This window comes from Pristiophorus japonicus, chromosome 30 (assembly GCF_044704955.1).
Source record: "Pristiophorus japonicus isolate sPriJap1 chromosome 30, sPriJap1.hap1, whole genome shotgun sequence".
NCBI lineage: Eukaryota > Metazoa > Chordata > Chondrichthyes > Pristiophoridae > Pristiophorus > Pristiophorus japonicus.
The window spans coordinates 13,356,460-13,371,165 of NC_092006.1; the positions used below are offsets into that span (position 1 = coordinate 13,356,460).

General features: G+C 49.7%; 1 non-coding gene and 1 pseudogene across 1 annotated transcript; one reads left to right on the forward strand and one right to left on the reverse strand.

The window, feature by feature from the left end:
• Positions 1 to 3,134: 3,134 nt before the first annotated feature.
• LOC139240276 (U2 spliceosomal RNA) lies at positions 3,135 to 3,272 on the reverse strand (annotated as a pseudogene).
• A 1,698-nt stretch (positions 3,273 to 4,970) lies between these two features.
• LOC139240275 (U2 spliceosomal RNA) lies at positions 4,971 to 5,163 on the forward strand. Its single transcript, XR_011588706.1, has one exon. It is a non-coding gene; the product is annotated as a U2 spliceosomal RNA (small nuclear RNA).
• The last annotated feature ends 9,543 nt before the right edge of the window (positions 5,164 to 14,706 follow it).

Here is a 14,706-nt window from a genome sequence, read left to right on the forward strand (position 1 = left end):
ATAGACAACAGGAACGACTGGGAGGCCGTGCGGTCTGTGGGCTTGACGTCGTACAGCCTAGCATAGAAGGATTTGCTGATCCTCTGCATGTCAGGCTGCGAAGACGTCACAGAACCATCTTCTTCCTTTAGGCTGGTGATCACAGAGCTCCCTCTGTGTACCTTTTGGGAGAAGAAACGCGAACACGTCTCATCCTGCTCGACGGAGCGGACTCTGGAGCGGAAAATGATTTTGGACGACTCTGAGGCAAAGAGCAAGGTTTGCTGGCCCTTCACCTCTTCGAGTTCCTCTGCGACATCGACTCCCATCGACTGCAACAGGAGCAGGTTTTGCATATTCGTCTGGAGTTGGGACAATTCCCTCTGTCTCCCTCTCGCCTCCTGAACACCTTTGAGGATGAAGAACCTCTTGATGTTCGTCTTAATTGTTTCCCACCAGTGCATCGGGGAATCGCAGAGGGGCTTTACGCTTCTCCAACCTTTGTAATCCCTCTTGAGTTCCTCCACATTTTCCGGAGTCAACAGTTTCACGTTCAGCTTCCATATCCCTCTGCCAACTTTCTGGTTTTCCTGTGGGAGGCAGTCGGCCAGTAGGAGGCAGTGGTCAGAGAAGAACACCGGCGTGACGTCGGTGGATCTGACCTTGAGCGTGTGGGACACAAACAGGAAGTCTATTCTGGAACGGATGGACCCGTCTGGTCTCGACCAGGTGTATCTGCGCGGTGCTCCATCTGCAGGGTTGCTGAAGACGTCGCACAGCTTGGCGTCTTTCACCGCATCCATCAGGAGTCTGGACGTGGCGTCCAGTTTGCTGTCGGCTCTGCTGGATCATCCAGCCACATCGATGATGCAGTTGAAGTCACCGCCCAGAATGACTGGCCTGGACGTTGCCAGTAGAAGTGGGAGCTGCTGGAAGAGGGCCAGCCTCTCGTTCTTTTGAGCTGGGGCGTAAACATTAATTAACCTGATCGGGGAATTTTTGTACATTACATCTGCTACTTCGGTGATGGTGAAGTGGCCTCCCTGCAGCAGAATGCCCAGGCTGGAAGGCCGGCAGTCGTTGCCTCCTGACCATATGGATGGTCCATGGGCCCACCATCGTGACCACTGCCGGTAACTGCTGGAGTGCGGCAGACCGCACTCCTGCAAGAACAGCAGGTCCGCTTTGAGCTTGGTGAGGTACCCCAAGGTGGAAACACATCGCGTAGTAGAATTTACGCTACGCACGTTAATAGTAGTAATTTTTAAATCCATTTTAAACCTATTTTTTACATTTACATTTGCAAACGTTACATTTCAGATAAATCGTTCTTTGAGGCCGAGATCTGCTCAATGGCCAGTTCCAGCATGCGTAAGTTATTACTATGAATGTCTACTGCACCTGGGCTGGTGTGGTCATCGTCCTCTGCCCTGGGGGTGTTTCGACCAGGGGACTGCTGCAGTTCTGACATTAAGTCCGATATGTCCTCTGCACTGTCCTCGCCTGGTGTTGGTGGTTCCCTCTTTTCCTCAGTCGCGGCGATCTCGAGCTGGTGTGCGTCGATCGCTGTGTCGCTCCCGGTATTTCGGAGGTGGGGTGTGCTGGGCACTTCGCTGCTCCCGTTGTCCCGGAGCTGGTCAGCGTTGGTCGCTTCTCCGCTCTCGGTGTTCCGGAGCTCGTGTGCGCTGAGTGCTTCGCTGCTCCCGTTATCCCGGAGCTGGTCAGTGTTGGTCGCTTCTTCGCTCCCGGTGTTCCGGAGCTCGTGTGCGCTGGGCGCTTCGCTGCTCGCGGGTTCCCGGAGCGGGTCTGCGCTGGTCGTTTCACTGCTCCCGGTCGCCTGTGGCTGAGGGTTGGCGTGTTGCCTCTTTTTTTGGTGCCGGTAGTGAGGGTTTTTTTCTCGCCTTCCCTCATCAGACGAGCTGCCGTCGCTGCTGTCTGTCGTGGTTGCTAGCCGCCTCTTCTCTGTCGTTTCCGCAGGGGCCCTTGCTCGCCTGTTCTCCTGACACTTGCGGGCCTTTTTCTTGACGGTCTCCCATCCCGCTTCATCGTCTGTTGTCTCCTCGTTCCTGGACTCGGTGCGCTGGGGGGAGAGTGTCACTGCTGGCTGCTGGTGTCTCGCAGCTCGCCGTAGCAGGCTTCTCTTCCTCACCGACTTGTTCCGAGTCCACGGGGGCGGTTGCTTTTTTGCCCCGGGCGTTGGTCTGGGGAGTGGGTGTAGGTCTCCTCTGGAGCGTTGTGTTCCTCAGCTTCCTCCTCCTCTGGTGCAATGTTCTTTGCTGCCTGCCCATAGCTGAAGTTGCGTTTGGGGCAGTTTTTGTAATGGTGCCCATCCAGACCACAGAGGTTGCAGCACTTGGTCTCCTTACAGTCCTTTGTCTGGTGGCCCACGTTCTTGCAGTTTTGGCAGATGAGAGTTTTGCAGCTTGCCGCCACATGGCCTGCCTTCCCGCAGGTGCGGCACACGTTGGGTTGGCCAGCGTGCACCATGTAGCCCCAACTACCTCCGGTGGCAAAGCTGGAGGGGGGGATGCAGGATGGTTCCGCTGGCGTCCACCTTCATGGTGACCTGGATCTGGTGCTTGCTGGTCCAAATCCCGTGCAAGTCTTTCAAGTCGCTGCTGTTTCCTGCCCCATCGATGTACCTGGCGAGGAAAGTCAGCACATCAATGACCGGGATGTGGGGGTTGTACATCTGCACTGTGATAGTGCGTCTTCTCTGCGACGGGAGGGTGAACAGTGGCTCCCAAGTCAGCACTGAGCGCAGCGGTTCACTGGCCTCCTTCAGTCCCTTCAGGAACTTCAGGCAGAGGGCGACGGTGTCATCTGAAGGTCACATCGAAGTAACCTCTCTTCGGGAGGTCCTGCAAGGCCAAGATGTCGGCGACTTTCATGCCGCATGTTCCAAGCAGGATTTTCTTCACGAAAAGGTCCCGGTTGATCGTTGCCTGTCTTTCCACTTTCTTCACCGTCACTCGGATGGTGTTTCGGACGCCCTGGTTCGCCGCTCGGTTGGCCGCCATCTGGCTTGCAGATTCCTCCTTTCGATGTGTATTTTGGCCGAAGCCTTCAATCTGTTGTGGTGCCAGTCCAGCACCTTGGCGGGCCTCCAGACCCGCCCAATGGTCGGTCGACATGCAGATTTTCCTCTTCTCTCCAATTGGCGCTTAGCTCAAGCCAAAGGGCCAGAGCCAGCAAAACCGGAAAAACGAGTTTTCTGCAATCAGTCGATTTGCATACGAATGCCCAATCAACAGATACTACACTTGATCTTAGCCAAAAGGCCGAGAAGCGAGAATGCATGAAAAGAGCCAGCCTCACCAGAGTGCTGAAGGCCAGCTAATGAGGGTGCAAAATGTACCAGCTAATGAGGGAGCATAACCTCCCTGTTGCTGTATTCTATGCCTCGGCTAATAAAGGGAGATCAAGTGTAGTATCTGTTCTCGGCCTATGCACAGCCCCCCAGTACGCAAACACCAAGTGTCACTACGTGCTGAGGTTCTACCTGTCCCCATTGTTGAGAAGGATGGGTCTGGCCACGCTGCCGCGAAACGCCCCCACCAGTTAGACCATGCTAGTCCACCTGTCCTTCGTGGAAAAGTTCTTCAAAAGAAACCCCTTTGACCACAAGGCCATCAAACAGTGGTCAGCACGTAAGGTCCTGGACGCCCTCCGAAAGAAGGAGACGGTGGACCCTGTCGGGTGGTTCCCTGAGCGGACTGTCGAACTTGTTTGGCAGAACGTCTCATCGCCAGAGCTTACACACAAGCACCAAGACGTAGCTTGGTTGGCGGTGAGGGGGGCCCTACCCGTCAGAGTGTTCATGCACAGCCGACGCCTCAGCAGCACGGCACGGTGCCCCCGGGCCGGCTGCGGGGCGGACGAGACTGTCACCCATCTCCTTCAGGATTGCGCCTTTGCAACGCAGGTCTGGAAAGAGATGCAGTGGTTGCTGTCGAGGTTCATCCCAAGCAGCTCCGTAACACAGGACTCTGTGCTCTACGGGCTGTTCCCAGGGACACACACCGAGACAGACATCACCTGCTGCTGGAGGGCCATCAACTCGGTCAAAGACGCTCTTTGGTCTTGCCGAAACTTGCTGGTCTTCCAGAACAAGGAGATGACCACGTCCGCATGTTGCAGACTGGCGCAATCCAAGATCCAAGAATACGTGCTGAGGGACGCACTGAAAATTGGTGCAGTCGCCGCAAAGGCACGGTGGGGTAGGGCCACAGTCTAAAACCCTTCCGCCACGGAAAACCCCGGGGGCAGGAATCAGCAGCAAACTCCCTCGGGCTGTATTTGTAATTTACACTTTGTGTACCTAGAGCACCAAATCTGTAAACATCAATGTAGTGCCATGTACAATGCAAGGTGTGTTATGAAATGCATGTTTGAAAAGAAAAAATGTAAATGTACCGTCACCCATTCCGGGCTCTGTATTGTAACACATGAAATGTAATTTGTGTAAATGTACCACAATGTACCCTGTTTATTGTACTGAATCGCAGTTGAACAGAAAAACGAGAAATGTAACGAACGGAACTGCCGTCAGCACCCAGATGTATTGTATGGGATTGCTGACCGCGGCGAAATGTAATGAAATGCCATTGAATGTACTGTACAGATTCTTTTTATGAATAAAGTATATTTTGGAAAAAAAAAAGGAAAAAAAAATCTGTTCTCGGCCTTTTGGCTAAGATCATGCGTAACTGACCTGACAGGGGAGTAACCATGACCCCAAAGTGGTTCTCCCTGGATCAGGAAGGTGGTTCTCCTATGCTTTTTGGAAATAGGAGGTGGGTGGGGTGGCTTGGCTTGACCCCTCCACCTCCACCTCCACCTCCACCTCCACCTCCTCCACCTCCACCTCCACCTCCACCTCCACGGCACGAACCTGGTATTGCAGTACTTCCAGGAACGGTGCAATGGCTCTAGGCCTTTTGGCTAAGAGCATTGGCGCAGAGTGATCCTTGATGTGTGCAAGGTGACCTCTGGCGTTTGTGATTTGACAAAGAATTGGAAAGATTGGCTACGAATTTAAAAACAAAAAATCTGTTCTTATCAGTTTAATATCCCCGATGGGATTGAATTGATTTTTGGACAGGGAGCTGGATCTGGGGCTTGCCCCGTCCACTCCATGCACCGACCTGGTATTGCAAGATTTCCAGGAACGGTGCAACTTCGCCTCTCGGCCTTTTGGTCTAAGATCAAACATATTGGCGCAAAGTGATCTTTGGCGTTAGAGTTGATCTGGAACAAAATTGAACATAAAAAAATAAAAAATAAAAAAATAAAGGCAGGTATTCAATATGCCTTCTTAACCACCTTATCTCCCTGGCCTGCCACCTTCAGGGATCTGTGGACCTGCACTCCAAGGTCCCTCTGTTCCTCTACACTTCTCAGTGTCCTACCATTTAATGTGTATTCCTTTGCCTTGTTATACCTCCCCAAATGCATTACCTCACACTTCTCCGGATTGAATTCCATTTGCCACTGTTCTGCCCACCTGACCAGTTCATCGATATCTTCCTGCAGTCAACAGCTTTCTTCTTCATTATCAACCACACAGCAAATTTTAGTATCATCTGCAAACTTCTTAATCATACCCCCTTCATTCGGGTCTAAACCATTGATATATACCACAAAAAACAAGGGATCTCCGACTGAGTCCTGTGGAACCCCACTGGAACATCCTTCCAGTTGCAAAAACACCCATCGACCATTACACTTTGCTTCCTGCCTCCCAAACAATTTTGGATCCAACTTGCCATTTTGCCCGGGACACGTGGGCTTTTACTTTCATGAGCAGTCTACCATATGGGACCTTGTCAAAAACCTTGCTAATGTCCATATACGCTACATCAAACGCACTACCCCTCATCGACCCTCCTTGTTACCTCCTCAGAAAATTTTATCAATTTTGTGGTGTATGAAATGATACAATGAACTCCGTGCTGTGAGCCAGTGACTAGGTGTAACCTGGTCGGTCTTTAATGGCTTCCAGAAGTGAAGATACAAAGGTGAAGTTCAGGTTGTATACCGGGCCCAGCACGAGTGTACCTATGACCCTAGGACCTCCGATTGTAGTGCCCCCTGTTGGTGGGCAGACCTTATGTACGTACATTACAAGATTCCCCTCCCAGTTCTTGGCACAAGTCCATATTACAAGTTCAGATGGTCCGGAACCCTTCGCTCACTGGTTGACCGTCTCTGTACAATCCCAGTGCTTTCCGAGTCTCTCACGACTTGGGCTGGGCGTTGACCACAGTGGGTTCTTCTGATGGCTGGACGTGAGTTGGTTGGTCGTCTAAGCTCACAGTGTCTTCTTCCAACTGTTCCGGTTCGTCAGTGTGTCTTAGCTTGATTTGATCAATGCGTTTCCTGCACATCTGCCCATTCTTGAGCTTAACCATATACACCCGCTTACCCTCCTTATCCGTAACATTGCCCGGGAGCCACTTAGGCCCTTGACCCATGGTTAAGTACATACACTGGGTCATTTACAGATACGTCGCGTGACACTGCGGCACAGTCGTGATACCACTGCTGGCGTTGACGTCGGGTTTCGATATGATCGTTAAGGTCAGGATGGACTAGAGAGAGCCTGGTTTTGAGGAATCTCTTCATCCATAGATCCTCAGGTGAAACCCCGGTGAGCGTGTGTGGCCTTGTCCTGTAACTGAGCAACATAGAAACATAGAGAATAGGTGCAGGAGTAGGCCATTCGGCCCTTCGAGCCTGCACCACCATTCAACAAGATCATGGCTGATCATTCCTTCAGTACCCCTTTCCTGCTTTCTCTCCATACCCTTTGATCCCTTTAGCCGAAAGGCCCATATCTAACTCCCTCTTGAATACATCCAATGAACTGTCATCAACAATTCTCTGCAGCAGGGGATTCCACAGGTTAACAACTCTCTGAGTGAAGAAGTTTCTCCTCATCTCGGTCCTAAATGGCCTACCTCTTATCCTTAGACTGTGTCCTCTGGTTCTGGACTTCCCCAACATCGGGAACATTCTTCCTGCATCTAACCTGTCCAGTCCCGTCAGAAGCGTGTACGTTTCTATGAGATCCCTTCTCATCCTTCTGAACTCCAATGTATAAAGGCCCAGTTGATCCAGTCTCTCCTCATATGTCAGTCCAGCCATCCCTGGAATCAGTCTGGTGAACCTTTGCTGCACTCCCTCAATAGCAAGAACATCCTTCCTCAGGTTAGGAGACCAAAACTGAACACAATATTCCAGATGAGGTCTTACTACAACTGCAGTAAGACCTTCCTGCTCCTATACTCAAATCCCCTAGCTATGAAGGCCATCATACCATTTGCCTTCTTCACCGCCTGCTGTACCTGCATGCCAACTTTCAATGACTGATGAACCATGACACCCAGGTCTCGTTGCACCTCCCCTTTTCCTAATCTGCCATCATTCAGATAATATTCTGCCTTCATGTTTTTGCCCCCAAAGTGGATATCTTCACATTTATCCACATTATACTGCATCTGCCATGCATTTGCCCACTCACCTAATCTGTCCAAGTCACCCTGCAGCCTTTTAGCGTCCTCCTCACAGCTCACACCGCCACCCAATTTAGTGTCATCTGCAAACTTGGAGATAGTACATTCAATTCCTTCACCCAAATCATTAATGTGTATTGTAAAGAGCTGGGGTCCCAGCACTGAGCCCTGCGGCACCCCACTAGTCACTGCCCACCATTCTGAAAAGGACCCATTTATCCTGACTCTCTGCCTCCTATCTGCCAACCAGTTCTCTATCCATGTCAGTACATTACCCCCAATACCATGTGTTTTGATTTTGCACACTAATCTCTTGTGTGGGACCTTGTCAAAAGCCTTTTGAAAGTCCAAATACACCACATCCACTGGTTCTCCCTTGTCCACTCTACTAGTTACATCCTCAAAACACTCCAGAAAATTCGTCAAGCAAGACTTCCCTTTCACAAATCCATGCTGACTTGGACCGATCCTGCCACTGCTTTCCAAATGCGCTGCTATTGCATTCTGAATGATTGATTCCAACATTTTCCCCACTACTGATGTCAGGCTAACCGGTCTATAATTACCCGTTTTCTCTCTCCCTCCTTTTTTAATTAGCAACCCTCCAATCCATAGGAACTGATCCAGACTGTTGGAAAATGATCACCAATGCATTCACTATTTCTAGGGCCACTTTGTTAAGTACTCTGGGATGCAGACTATCAGGCCCCGGGGATTTATCGGCCTTCAATCCCATCAATTTCCATAACACAATTTGCTGCCTAATAAGGATATCCTTCAGTTCCTCCTTCTCACTCGTCCCTCGGTCCCCTAGTACCTCTGGAAGGTTATTTGTGTCTTCCTTCGTGAAGACAGAACCAAAGTATTTGTTCAATTGGTCTGCCATTTCTTTGTTCCCCATTATAAATTCACCTGAATCTGACTGCAAGGTACCTACGTTTGTCTTCACTAATCTTTTTCTCTTCACATATCTATAGAAGCTTTTGCAGTCAGTTTTTATGTACCCAGCAAGCTTCCTCTCGTACTCTATTTTTCCCCTCTTAATTACACCCTTAGTCCTCCTCTGCTGAATTCTAAATTTCTCGCAGTCCTCATATATGCCTCTTCCTTGGATTTAACACTATCCTTAATTTCCCTTGTTAGCCACGGTTGAGCCACCTTCCCCGTTTTATTTTTACTCCCGACAGGGATGTACAATTGTTGAAGTTCATCTATGTGATCTTTAAATGTTTGCCATTGCCTATCCACCGTCAACCCTTTAGGTATCATTTGCCAGTCTATTCTAGCCAATTCACGCCTCATACCGTCGAAGTTACCTTTCCTTAAGCTCAGGACCCTAGTTTCTGAATTAATTGTGTCACTCTCCACCTTAACAAAGAATTCTACCATATTATGGTCACTGTTGCCCAAGGGACCTCGCACAACAAGATTGCTAATTAGTCCCTTCTCATTACACATCACCCAGTCTAGGATGGCCAGTTCTCTAGTTGGTTCCTCGCCATATTGGTCTAGAAAACTATCCCTAATACACTCCAGGAAATCCTCCTCCAACGTATTGCTACCAGTTTGGTTAGCCCAATCTATATGTGGATTAAAGTCGCCCATGATAACTGCTGTACCTTTATTGCACACATCCCTTATTTCTTGTTTGATGCTGTCCCCAACCTCACTACTACTGTTTGGTGGTCTGTACACAACTCCCAACAGCATTTTCTGCCCTTTGGTATTCCGCAGCTCCACCCATACCGATTCCACATCATCCTAGCTAATGTCCCTCCTTACTATTGCATTAATTTCCTCTTTAACCAGTAATACCACCCCGTCTCCTTTTCCTTTCTGTCTATCCTTCCTAAATGTTGAATACCCCTGGATGTTGAGTTCCCAGCCTTGGTCATCCTGGAGCCATGTCTCTGTGATGCCAATTACATCATATCAATTAACTGCTATTGTGCAGTTAATTTATCCACCTTATTCTGAATACTCCTCGCATTGAGGCACAGAGCCTTCAGGCTTGTTTTTTTAACTGCTATCAGCGCAGTTGTGTCTGTGGCGAATGACATAATCATATGCAGATAATGTCAGCGACCGCCTCTGGATGCGGGACGATGCATTGGTATTGATACCTTTATGTTCCGAGAACAACGATATAAATGTGATTGGTTTCCAGCTCAAAGCGAAGCCCAAACAAGTACTGGTGCATTTTTATTCACCCCATAAACACATGCTAAAGCCTCATTCTCTACCATGCTGCAGGTGCTTTCCACCTTGGACAGGCTTTGAGACACATATGCAACAGGTTGTAGTTTGCCTGACTCATTATGCAGCCAACCCCATAGGACGACACATCACAGGTCAAAACTAGATGCTTGCATGGGTCACACTGTTATGTTCATACTAACTGAGTCCTGTAGACGTGAGTAAGTGTGACCTTAGATCCTTTATTCTAACTCCAGAGTGCCCGTACAGCATGGGAGGCCTGCTTATATACAGTGCTCCCAAAGAATGCTGGGATCCCTTGGGATTCCAACAGGTACACCCTCTGGTGGCAGTATAATACTGGTTACCTAGGGTTGCATACATAACATCACTCCCTCCCAAATTCAATCATACACTTACATACAGGGTGAGACGATCTGTGGCCTTTCGCTCCCTAGTACAATGTGTAGGTGTAGGTGAGTTGGTTGGCTCTTCGCTGGGTTGCTGTGCAGTTGGCCTTGCTGGGCTGCTGGGGATGGTGAGTTCAGCTTTGTGATGTCGGTTGCCACTTGTGTGTGTGTGGGAGGGTCGGAAGTTGGTGGTGCCCTCTTCGGGTTGGTCGTGGCTGTCTGTGAATCGCAGTTTGGTTTGGCCCAAATGCTTTCTGCAAGTGAGTCCATTTGCCAGTTTGATCTGAAACACCCAACTCCCTTCTTTGGCTATGACAGTGCCAGCAAGCCATTTGGGACCATGTCTGTTGTTGAGTACAAATACCGGGTCATTGACTTCAATATCATGTGACAAATTTGCGCGATCATGGCACATGCTTTGTTGATGCCGTCTGTCCTCAACATGATCATGGAGATCAGGGTGAACAAGAGAGAGCCTTGTTTTGAGTGCCCTTTTCATGAGCAGCTCAGCTGGGGGAACCCTGGTGAGCGAGTGGGGTCTGGTGCAGTAGCTGAGCAGGACTCGGGACAGGCGGGTCTGAAGGGAGCCTTCCGACATGCGTTTCAAGCTTTGTTTGATGGTTTAGACTGCCCATTCTGCCTGGCCATTGGATGCGGGCTTGAACGGGGCAGATGTGATGTGCTTGATCCCATTGCAGGTCATGAATTCCTTGAATTCAGCTGGTGACGCACGGCCCATTGTCGCTGACAAGAACATCAGGCAGGCAATGTGTGGAAAATATGGCTCATAGGCTTTCGATGGTGGCCGTGGACCTGCTTACAGACATTATTATGCACTCAATCCATTTTGAATAAGCATTCACAACAACCAAAAACATTTTACCTAGAAACAGGTCAGCGAAGTTAACGTGGATCCTAGATCACGGTTTGGAGGGCCATGACCACAAACTTAGCGGTGCCTCCCTGGGTGCATTGCTCAGTTGAGAGCATGTGTTGCATTGGCGCACGCAAGACTCCAAACCTGAGTCAATGCCGGGCCACCACACATGGGATCTGGCTATCGCTTTCATCATTACTATGCCTGGGTGGGTACCTTGTAGGTCACGTATGAACATTTCCCTGCCTTTCTTAGGCAAAACCAAGCGATTACCCCACAAAAGACAATCCACATGTGTGGACATTTTGTCTTTGCGCCGCTGGAGCGGCTTGATATCTTCATGCATCTTTGCTGGGATGCTGGACCAGCTCCCATGGAGGACACAGTTTTTTACAAGGGACAGTATGGGATCCTGGCTGGTCCAGGTCCTGATCTGGCGGGCCGTAACACATGACTTTTTGTTTTCAAATGTATCCATCACCAAGAGCAAGTCTGCAGGCTGTGCCATTTCCACCCCGGCGGTGGGCAATGGTCACCGACTGAGAGCATCAGCGCAGTTCTCTTAACCTGGTCTGTGGCAGATTACATAGTTGTATGCAGACAACGTGAGCGCCCATCTTTTGATGTGAACAGAGGCTTTGGTATTAATCGCTTTGCTCTCTGAGAATAGCGAAATGAGTGGCTTATGGTCAGTTTCTAACTCAAATTTAAGACAAAACAGATACTGGCGCACTTTTTTTACCCAGTAAATGCATGCCAGAACTTTTTTTTCAATCATGCTGTAGGCCCTTTCGGCCTTGGACAAACTCCTGGACACATAGGCGACCGGTTGCACTGTTCCTGATTCGTTTGCTTGTCGTAACACACACCCGACCCCGTACAAAGACGCATCGCAAGCTAGCACTTAAGCGTTGACATGGGTTATACAGAACAAGCAGTTTGTTGGAACGTGACAGATACCTGGCTTTCTCAAAAGCAGCCTTTTGTGATTTCCGCCATACCCAGTCATCTCCCTTGCATAGCAACACATGTAAGGGTTCTAACAAGGTGCTTAACCCGGGGAGGAAATTAACAAAATAATTGAGGAGTCCCAGGAATGACCGCAGCTCCGTCACGTTCTGTGGTCTCGGCGTGTTCTTGATGGCCTCCGTCTTGGCGTCGGTGGGTCTGATGCCGTCTGCTGCGATTCTTCTCCCTAAGAACTTGACCTCTGGTGTTAAGAAAACATACTTCGAGCATTTCAACCTGAGTCCCACACGATCTAGCCGACTTAGAACCTCGTCCAGGTTCTTCAAGTGTTCGATGGTGTCCCGACCTGTGATCAACATGTCGTCCTGGAAAACCATGGTGCGTGGAACTGACTTTAGCAGATTCTCCATGTTCCTTTGAAAAATAGCCACGGCCGATCGAATCCCAAATGGGCATCTATTGTAGATGAACAGACCTTTGTGCGTGTTGATGCAGATGAGGTCTTTCGAAGATTCCGCCAGCTCCTGCGTCATGTAGGCCGATGTCAGGTCCAACTTGATGAACATCTTCCCTCCTGCCAGCGTCGCAAATAGGTCGTCTGCCTTGCGTAGCGGGTACTGGTCCTGCAGCAAAAAACAGTTAATCGTTACTTTATAGTCCCCACAAATTCTGACCATGCCATCGCCCTTGAGAACCGGAACAACTGGACTGGCCTAATTATTGAACTCCATCGGCGCGATGATGCCTTCTCGCTGCAGCCTATCTAGCTCGATCTCCACTTTCTCTCGCCTCATATACGGCACTGCCCGTGCCTTGTGATGGATGGGTCGTGTATCGGGAAACAAGTGGATCTGCACCTTCACCCCCGAGAAACTTCCAATGCCTGGCTCAAACAATGACAGAAACTTGCTCAGAACCTGGGCACATGAGGCGTTGTCGACGGATGAGAGCGCTCGGATGTCGTCCCAGTTCCAGCGGATTTTCCCCAGCCAGCTTCTGCCGAATAGTGTGGGGACATCTCCTGCCACAACCTATAGTGGGAGTTCGTGCACTGTTCCATCATAGGAGACTTTCACTGCTGTGCTGCCAATTACAGGGGTCAGCTCTTTAGTGTAAGTTCTCAGCTTGGAATGAATGGGGCTAAGCTTGGGCCTGTGTGCCTTGTTACACCACAGCCTGTCGAAGGACTTTTTGCTCATGATAGACTGACTCGCACCCGTGTCTAGTTCCATGGACACTGGAATTCCGTCCAGTTCGAATTTTAACATGATCGGTGGACATTTCATGGTGAAGGTGTGTACCCCGTACACTTCTGCCTCCTCGGTTTGAGTCTCTAGTTCAGTTAATCCGCCATGGATCGATCTTCCTCTGCAACGTGGTGGTTTGCAGGGTTTGCAGCTGTTCTGCACATTTGCTGGAGTTGTTCCATTGTTCCACAGCCTTTGCACATAGTGTTTGAAGCGGCATTGATGGGCTCGATGATCTCCTCCGCAGCGCCAACAGCGTGTTCACTGCCTCGCATTAACGTTTGATGGCAGCCTCTGGGTCATCTGAGGTCATGCAGCTGCAGGCGTGTACGTTCTGCCATACGTATTCCTGCCTGAAAACGACGTTACTTTGTGTACAGTACTTGCCGAAACCTCTTTATGTTGCGAAATGTGTATGGTGTTATCGCTGGTGGACATAAATGCCTGCACTATCATTATGGCTTTGCTCAGGTTCGGTGTTCCAACAGTCAATAGTTTGCAAAGGATAACCTCATGGCCAGTGCCAAACACAAAAAAGTCTCTTAGCATTTGCTCCAGGAATCCATCAAATTCCCAATGTCCTGCAAGGTGCCTTAGTTCGGCGACGTAGCTCACCACTTCCTGGCCTTCAGACCGTTGACATGTGTAAAATCAATACCTTACCATCAGAACGCTCTCCTTCGGAGTTAGGTGTTCCTGCACCGGCGTACACAGTTCTTCATATGATTTGGTTGTTGGTTTCACTGGAGCAAGGAGATTCTTCATAAGGCCATAGGTTGTTGCCCCACAGACGGTGAAGAGGATCGCCCTTCATTTGGCAGTGTTCTCGTCCCCTTCCAGCTCATTGGCCACGAAGTATTGGTCGAGTCGCTCCACGAAGGCTTCCCAATACTCTCCTTCTGAGAATTTCTCCAGGATACCAACAGCTCTCTGTATTTTCGCGTGGTGGTTCGTTATCTCGTCGCCAGTTATTATGTTCATACTAAAGTAATGTAACTGAGTACTGTAGACGTGAGTAAGTGTGACCTTAGATCCTTTATTCTAACTCCAGAGTGCCCGTACAGCATGGGAGGCCTGCTTATATACAGTGCTCCCAAGGGATGCTGGGATCCCTTGGGATTCCAATAGGTACACCCTCTGGTGGCGGTATAATACTGGTTACCTAGGGCTGCATACATAACATCACTCCCTCCCAAAGTCAATCGTGCACTTATTTACAGGGTGAGACGATCTGGGGCCTTTCACTCCCTCATCGATCATCTGTGTACAATGTGTAGGTGTAGGTGAGTTGGTTGGCTCTTTGCTGGGCTGTTGTGCAGCTGGCCTTGCTGGGCTGCTGGGGATGGTGAGTTCAGCTTCGTGATGTTGTGAGGCCCCTTGGGGAAAAGTGACCATAATATGGTAGAATTCCTTATTAAGATGGAGAGTGACAAAGTTAATTCGGAAACTAGGGTCCTGAACTTAAGGAAAGGTAACTTCGACAGTATGAGGCATGAATTGGCTAGAATAGA